Below are 9263 nucleotides of genomic sequence, written 5' to 3' on the forward strand. Positions count from 1 at the left end.
TCCAGTTCTATCGCTCCTTTACAGAACCGACATGGATGCGATGGGCTGATTGCCCTCTTTCTGCGATCAACCTTCTCGAGTTCTTTATACTGACACAACTGCATCTGCACCGCGATCGGCAGCTCTCCAGGCGAAGTCATTAATTCATTTCTTCTCGCTCACCTCTGTGTGCCTCAGCTGCATAACCAAAATGTTACTTCTCACAATTGTTCAAGGACACATGGGGTGAAGGTGTGTGACAATCTAAGGTTATCAGCATTGAAAGGGCTTGCCAGATTTTGTTTAATTTTTCAAATGAGGGAGTAATAGAACATTGTACTATGGCTTCTGCAATACTGCCGTGCGGCGGGAGGAGAGGGTGGTGTTGAGGGGGAGGGTCACCGGTCATCAGAAATCTGATTTTAAAAAACTGCTATTTTCAGCGCAGTCCGATGTCAGCAAATGCATTGACATTGTCAAACTCATTGTTTCCTATGACAGCAAATGTACCCCTCAAATCAAAATACGAAAGTCATGGGAAAGCTGTTTCCTCGAGCATTTCACTTTGCCAAGGCTTAACTCATTGTGTATGCCGTGTGTTTCTGACGCTTGAATAAAGCTGAGTGGGCAGTCTTCGCATCTCAATCACATTCTAGATAGGGAATAAAATGTTTCTCCAGGATTTTCTATCCTTCACTCACTTCAGATACCTATCCATCTATCTATCTATCTGAATATCTACCTAACTGGCTATCTATCTCTGTCCATCTGTCTATCTGTCTATCTGTCTATCTATCTATGCATCTACCTGTCTATCGATCCAAACGTCTATCTATCTATCTATCTATCTATCTCTCTACCTATCTGTCGATCTATCTATTTCTCTGTCTATCTGTCTGCCTAACTACCTATCCATCAATCGCGAAAAGCCAATAAGGAGTGTGGCTTTACGCCTCTCTGTGTGGACATGAAATCTCAACTCACACTTTTCGTCTTTAATTTATTCACCAAGGACGTTACGCCTATTAAACAGCTTACTGCCCGCAGCATTTATTTACTGTAATCTGCAGGCTTCCAGACATCAAGAAAAGATCCATTTAGTCTGTTTTATGTTTCACCGTACCGTTTGGTTTTTTTTGGTGGGGTGGGAGGGGGTTTGGGTATTGAGCCATTTTACATGGTGTTCTGCAGCTTGGGAGATTTATATTTCTTCATTTCCAAAATGGCTGACGTGCTCATTCTGCAAATATCAGACAATACCGAAATGGAGATCTTCGGCCTAATATCACGTGACAGGAAATTTGCATACCTAATTCATATTCATTCGCCCTGCGGTGTTTGAGTCTTTTTAAGGAGAGGTTGGAATGGACTCAGAAGCGCGTTCGTGTCAGGATTTATTTTCCTTCTTCCTTTCCCCAAACCTTCACCATGACACAATCGATTGGAGTTCTCGCCGCACTGATACTCTGTTTCCACAGTAAGTACGGGCGTCGGCCTGAAGTAAAGCTCATTTTTTTCACATTATCTGCTTCTGCGCTGGTGTTTTAACGAACCTGAACTGTAAGCTATATTCAACATTTCACAGTGTGTGACTGACGATACTTTGCATTTCACCAGGTACAATTGCGGATCCTGTCCTGACCCAACCAGGATCCATTTCGTCCTCACCGGGAAAGACCGTCACCATCACTTGCACCCTGTCCGGAGGCACTATTCGCAGCAACGAGGCGAGCTGGTAGTGGCAGAATCCCGACAGCGCCCCTCTGTTTGTTAGGTCCGAGTACAATGGTCTGGCTTCGGGTATTCCGAATCGATTCGCCGGGTCTGTGGACTCATCAAGAAAGAAGACGCATTTAACCATCACCAACGTGCAATCGGAGGACGCTGCAGATTATTACTGTGGTGCTGGGCTCAGCGGTGCGGTTAGATTCATTTTCGGGAGTGGAACGAAGTTGAATCTGGGCAGTAAGTAAATCACTTAATTCTCCTCTAACATTTGTGACGCTTTCTAAATAACAAAATATACTTGGAAACGGTCGGATAGGTGGACTGAATTCGTGCAAATCAAAATGATTGCTCCTAAAATATTGTTATGGGGGATCTTTGGCTCAGCAACAAATGATATTGCAGTGATAGCTGGGCTCAGAACTTGGGCGATTTTCTGGAGTGTGTGCTGTTATGTGATAGGGTAAAGGGTATTTTAATTACGAGTGAAGCTCATTTCACTGGAAGGTTACCGTCTGATCTGCTGGGACTGTGCAGAATTTTGAACCATCTGATCCAGCCGGCAGTGCGAGGAGATGATTGAGAATGCGATTGCTAGAAAGATGGAATGTTTCCCTTCGCTTAGCCAGTGTTAGGAGTGGAGTGCCCCAGCTGTATGAACACTGCGAGCGGAACTATAATTAGCAAGACGATAAACATTTCAAAAGTGAAAAAACAGGCATGCAAATATGCTAAATGGGGAAGTTTGTACAAGCTACAATCGGCCACCTAGAGTGGTCTATAATTCCATGATTGTATGAAGGGATACAGTGGTTCAGGTTCTTTCATACGCTGCCTCTGTAGTCTGGTTTAAAGGGTTAGAATTGCATTCAAAGCGTTCACATCAGGCTGTTTCATTCCATTTAATGCAAGATTGCATTATGTTTGCGGAATGATAGTGTGGTGACTGGGTGCGACTCCCTCCCCCTCGTCCCCAAACTCACTGAAAACCGTTCAGTACAAGATTCTTAGCCTAATATTTTGCATTAATCCCGGATGTACAAAATAACCATACTGCTGCCGGAATTCCGCCAGAAATAATCGACCCTGATTGTTACTGGATCACACACTAACAAACATCAATGATGTGTGGAATATTTGCTTTCTTCGGAAATTTCCATTCATTTTCTTCCCATCCAATCTGTTGTCTTGGAATGTCTCGGAATAAGGTTGTCAGGTTTTTGAGTATTGTTGTGGACTCGTTCAGATTGTTGTTGGTTCTGAGTGTCAGTTCGTAGAAATAGAACAAAAGATGGAGATTACTGCCAATATTGATTCATGGGATGTGATCAGAAAGGTAACATTCTTTTCACCACCCCCATCTCCCCCGCCTAATATCCGCGGATAAAGTGACGGTGAGCCGCATTCCCAAACCGATGTCGTCCATGTGTCATAGGTACACCACAGAGCTGTTAGGAAGGGAGTTAAGAGATTTTGGCCAGGCGACAGTGAAGGAAAGGCGGTACAGTTCTACTTTGGTATGCTGTGTGGCTTGTTGGGGATTTACCATCTGGCGTTGCACCCGTGCATTTGGTGCCCGTGTGTTGGTCTAGTGGAACACATGGCTGGTTTGGAAGCTGTTGTCGGAGTTCCGGCAGTGTACCTTATAGATATCCACACTGTAGCTCCTGTGCGTCAATGAGGGAGAAAAAGCAATATAATATATTCGCAAAATCATAGAATGGTATATCTTTGGAAAATTGTTGCAGTCTACTTGGCCAATCGTGTCTGCACTGGTTCACAAGGAACAATGTAACATTTATTCATTAGCCTTTAAATTACACATTCTATGTTCGGTTAAGTGTCCATTAATTTCCCAATAACAGCCTCTGCAGCAGTTGGTTCCACATCCCCTAAACCCTCTGGGTGAAACTATTCCCTTCGAATCTCCGCGAAACCTCCTACTTCTAACGACAAATCCAAGTCCTGTTCTTATCGACCCCTCAACCATTGGCAATACTGTTTTCCGATCCATTCTGCCCAGGCACCTCAGAATATTATGCCTTCAAATGGATTTACTTTCAGCCTCGTCTGTTCCGAAGAAAAGGGACAATTCAATACTTACTTCTAACTAAATATTCCATTCCAGCCGACATCCCTCTAGATCTCCCTGTACTCGTTCTCGTACAATTACATTTTTCCTATGCGTCTTTCCAGCAGTTTCAGCATAACCTCAAAGTTCTAACAATCTCTACCTCAGCTTATAAATGTAAATGCCTCCTATGCCTTCTTTGCTACTATATCCAGTTGCTCAGCCGCCTTCAGAATCTGTGGACCTGCGTTTTCTGTTCACTAATTTTCTCTACATTTCTCGGCATTTTCCCATCTGTACAGTGTACTCGCTTGTCTTGTTGGTCTTCCTGAAGTGCAGTTCCTCATACTTTTCGGCATTTAATTCCATTTGTCGCCGGTGCACTAATCTAACTCGTCCATTGTCTTCCTGCATTATCCAGCTTTCTTGTTCGCAACCACACTGCCAAATTTGTATCATCGAACAACAATTATACAGGCACTCATTGATATACGGACCCTTTCTTCCCTGCCTCTGAGCCAACTTCGGATCCAACCTGTTCATTCTGTGTGTGAACTTACGAAGGGCCTTGCTAAAATCCATGTAGACAAAACGAAAAATATTGCCGTCATTCACCGCTTCATGCTGCCTGCTCAAAAATACCAATTAACGCTATGGGGTGAGATTTTCCGGCAGCAAAGCCGTGATCGCTATATTTGATTATGCCGCGTTTATTCCATTAGTTCTCCCTTCAGTGAGGTTAGGTTCACTGGTCTATAATTATGCCGCCCCACTTTCGCCCTTTGACAATTTCATCTCTCTTCCTGCCTCCGAGAGTCAAACCTGCTCCGGGCCCGATTGGAAAACTGTGGTCAGGGTCTCTTCCCTTCTCAATCTTACTTTCCCTTTTTTATTACTTGCTTCTTCAAGTCATTTGTTTACTGGGCGATACTACGGTGAAATGGACAAGCATGAGGCAAAAAGGGAAAAAACTGCTTTTGAATATTTGAGTTATTACTTTAAGAAATCAGATCTGGTGAAAATGCCGGTGTAAAAATAATTCACTTAAGTCCACTAAATAGAAGTCGATCTTCACACTTGCTCATCGGTGCAAACATTTGAGATGATCCAGCGAAACTCTCGGGGGCGCAGGCAGAAGATACCAGTTTTGAAATAAGTGCTTGCGGCATTTGTCTGCCGACTCAGTTTCAACATCCAAATTACATTCCAACAAAAATATAAGACGAATTTCTAGCTCCAAACACAATCGATTTTTTACCGACAGCGACAAAACCCTTATTGCTGTTGTAGCCGACGTAATACCTCAATGTCAGGGCGAATTGTAAAAGGTTAGCCTGATACTTTTAGTTTGAAATGGATATTCATATCTGAACCCTTTCTTCGAAACCTTACATTATATTAACGTATTTATTGAGCGTTTCCCCATTGACTGTGATAGATGGTAACTTAAGCGGTAAATGGTCACTTAAAGAGACAAGATTCTGATACAACGCCCTTTCAGCTTTGCAAATATCGACTAATGTCAAAGGAACGAAAATGCAAACCTGCATTGACTTAGCGCCGATCACGGCCTCAGAACTTCCTCACAATTAAGTGTTTGTGAAGTAGAATCATTCTTCCAATGTCAGAATCATGGCTCCCTACCGAAGCACAGAAAGATCTCACAGTCCATCTGCTTTGACGACAAGGTGTGTGAGATAAATAATTATGAGGACATGTGTGATTTATTACTGGCCTTTTGAGGGTGTCATTCAGTTCTGTTGTTATATATTACAATTGTTTACAATATTTATTAGAAACTCTTCCTCTCAGCTGCAACAAATCGTTTGTGACACTCCACTCCGAAAAAATGTCTCCAAACATTTCCATTGCGACAGGGAGATATTTGTTAAGATTTACGCTGCATCGTCACTGTTGGTCTGGGCGGGACACGGTGTGAAGCCGTGGCGAAGAATGTTCGCAGACCCAAATATCAGTCCAGTCTGTAGGACTTGCGTCAGAGAAGTAACTGGTGACAGAAGCAAACAATCGATTTCATTGTTTAGAATCGAGGTTTTGGAGTTGCAAACTCCAGAAATGTAGCCGTCAGCATAGGTTCCAATATTGACCCCAAATTCTGAGTGATTAGCGTTATTCTGAAATTCTCGGTGTTCGCGACATTGGCTCGGACTCCCGGACACGTGTCGTTTGTTTGAACAGAGGGGAGTACGGTAGGATGAGAGAGGAATTGGCGAATGTGGACTGGGGGAGCACGTTGGAAGGTAGGTCTGCTGAGGAGCAGTGGAGTATTTTTAAGGAGATCTTTCTTGGTGCTTAGCAGAAATTTATTCCAATGGTCAAAAAGGACTGTAGGAGGAGAAGTAATAAGCCGTGGATAACGAAGGAGGTGAAGGAAAGTGTTAAATTAAAAGCGGAGACGTTTAGAGTAGCTCAGAGTAGTGAGCGAGAAGAGGATTGGGCGAGGTTTAAATGCCAACAAGGATTGACAAAGAAATTGATAAAGAAGGGTAGGAGAAACTATGAAGCTGGGCTAGCGCTTAATATAAAAAAGGATAGCAAGAGTTTTTATAAGTATATAAAAAGGAAGAGGCTGGCTAGGGTGAACGTTGGACCCTTAAAGGATGAGAAAGGGGACTTAGTGGTAGGGGATGGGGAAATGGCTGAGGTCTTGAATAACTTTTTTGTTTCTGTCTTCACGGAGGAGGACGTAAATAATTTTCCGGGTGTTAGCGATGGAAAGGTGGTAGGACTGGAGGGTCTTAATGACATTACTGTTACTAGAGAGGCGGTGCTCGACAGACTGGAGGGGCTGATTGTGGACAAGTCCCCAGGACCGGATGGAATGCATCCGAGGGTTCTGAAAGAAATGGCAGAGGTGATAGTGGATGCCTTGGTGGTTATTTTCCAGACGTCGCTGGATTCCGGGGAAGTGCCGGAAGATTGGAAAACGGCTAATGTTACGCCGTTGTTTAAGAAGGGTGCCAGGCAAAAGGCAGGGAATTATAGGCCGGTTAGTTTAACGTCTGTTGTAGGTAAAATGTTAGAATTCGTCATCAAGGAGGAAATAGCGAGGCATCTTGAGGGGAACTGCTTGATAGAGCAGACGCAGCACGGTTTCGTTAAAGGGAAGTCATGCCTGACAAATTTACTGGAGTTCTATGAGGATGTGTCTAGGGCGGTGGATAGAGGAGAGCCGGTGGATATGGTCTTTCTTGATTTTCAGAAGGCGTTTGATAAGGTACCTCACAAGAGGTTATTGCAGAAGGTCAGGGGACATGGAGTTGGGGGTAGGGTGTTAGCGTGGATAGAGGACTGGTTGTCAAATAGGAGGCAGAGAGTGGGGGTCAATGGGTGCTATTCGGATTGGAGGTTGGTGACTAGTGGAGTGCCCCAGGGGTCGGTGCTGGGGCCTCAGCTATTTACCATTTATATAGATGATCTGGAGGAGGGAACCGAGTGTATGGTGTCGAAATTTGCTGATGACACCAAGATTGGGGGAACGGCAAATTGTGCGGAGGGTGTGGAGAGTCTGCAGAAGGATCTAGATAGGCTGGGCGAATGGGCCAGGAACTGGCAAATGGAATTTAATGTTGGCAAGTGCGAGGTGGTCCACTTTGGTAGGAATAATGGTAGGAAGGATTATTACTTACGTGGAGAAAAACTGCGGCAGGCGACGGTGCAGAGGGACCTCGGGGTCCTTGTGCATGAGTCGCAAAAACCCAGCTTGCAGTTGCAGCAGGTGGTCAGGAAGGCGAATGGGATGCTGGCCTTCATCGCGAGGGGGATTGAGTATAAAAGTAGGGCGGTCTTGCTGCGGCTATATAGGGCATTGGTGAGGCCGCAGCTGGAGAACTGTGTGCAGTTTTGGGCGACGTACTTACGCAAGGATATTTTGGCCTTCGAAGGAGTGCAGAGGAGATTTACTAGGCTGATGCCGGAGTTGCGGGGGTTGAGCTATGAGGAGAGGCTGAGTAAACTAGGCTTGTAATCGTTAGAGTTTAGAAGAATGAGGGGAGATCTCATTGAGACGTATAAGATGATGAATGGGATGGATAGGATAGAGGTGGGGAGGCTCTTCCCGCTCAGAAAGGACAGTAGGACTAGGGGGCACAGCCTCAAAATAAAGGGGGGGCGGTTTAGAACGGAGTTAAGGAGGAACTTCTTCACTCAAAGGGTGGTGAATCTCTGGAATTCTCTGCCCGTTGAGGTGGGGGAGGCTGCCTCGCTAAATATTTTTAAGACGCGGGTTGATGGGTTTTTGATAAGTGAGGGGATTAAGGGTTATGGTGAGGGGGCGGGAATGTGGAACTGAGCCACGACAGATCAGCCATGATCTTATTGAATGGCGGAGCAGGCTCGAAGGGCTAGATGGCCGACTCCTGCTCCTATTTCTTATGTTGCCTCAGATCACAAGTGGATGCATTGAAACTCCCTTCCTAGTTTTCTGTTTAATATTTCAAACTCCACTATTTCCTTTAGATCAGATTTTATTTGTTTGTTCCTGTCCTTTCAGGGAAAAAGGAAAAACCTTCTCAGGTTGTATGTGTTCTAGAAACAGAGTCCCGGCCTTTTTGCATTTGGCATCAATAAGATTCCAATGTATAAAATCTATACATTCTTGTAGAATAATACCGACTTCAAAAAAAAACAATTTGAAGAAGGTGGAACAATGATTCAGTCATTACGCTGATTTTTAATGGATGTGCGATCCTTGTCTCTACTTTCCAGGTCCACGAAGCCCCACTGTGTCTCTCCTTCCGCCTTCATCGGATCAAATCACAGCGAAGAACATGGCGACCCTGGTGTGTTTGGTGAGCGGTTTTAACCCTGGAGCTGCGGAGATTGAATGGACTGTCGATGGCAGCGTCAGAGGGAATGGGGTTGAGACCAGTCGGATCCAGCAGGAGGCGGACAACACGTTCAGTGTGAGCAGTTATCTGACTCTGTCAGCCTCAGAGTGGAACTCACACGAGCTTTACTCCTGTGTGGTTAAACACGAGACTCAAGCAAACCCGCTTCAAACAAGCATCTCCAGATCCAGCTGTATGTGATACATGCATCGAAAGCGTTTTTGTATTTTGCCGTTAGTAAAGTTTCATGTCTAAATAAAATCGGCAAATAGTGGAACGTTTCAAAGAGTTCATCACAGTTTGTAGCAGATCGGCTGATTCCCTTAATTTCAATTTAACTGTGTTCACTCTGAATGGATCAAAGCTTCAGTGTAATGTCATTGATACCGCTGTATAATAAAATCATTATACCGTTATCGCGACTAATGTTCTGTTATTCTCTCTCTTCCCCTGAAAAACAATTAATGGCAACATTCTAAAAGGAATGAAATAGTGAGATTATATCATTGTGATATTCTGCACATTTTATTTAAAGTCAGTGACATCCAGGCGCAACAAGGAGACGATGGATGACATTAAATTGAAGTAATATTGCAATATTTTTTAATGGACTGAGTTACATTCTGGTATTGTGATGA

The 9263-nt window shown here is 44.2% G+C and overlaps 1 pseudogene; it reads left to right on the forward strand.

Moving 5' to 3' along the window:
* The first annotated feature begins 1407 nt into the window (after positions 1 to 1407).
* Positions 1408 to 8826, forward strand: LOC145356132 (immunoglobulin lambda-1 light chain-like; annotated as a pseudogene).
* The last annotated feature ends 437 nt before the right edge of the window (positions 8827 to 9263 follow it).

Source organism: Carcharhinus amblyrhynchos, chromosome 20, assembly GCF_965287045.1.
Source record: "Carcharhinus amblyrhynchos chromosome 20, sCarAmb.v2.hapA, whole genome shotgun sequence".
NCBI classification, from domain to species: domain Eukaryota; kingdom Metazoa; phylum Chordata; class Chondrichthyes; order Carcharhiniformes; family Carcharhinidae; genus Carcharhinus; species Carcharhinus amblyrhynchos.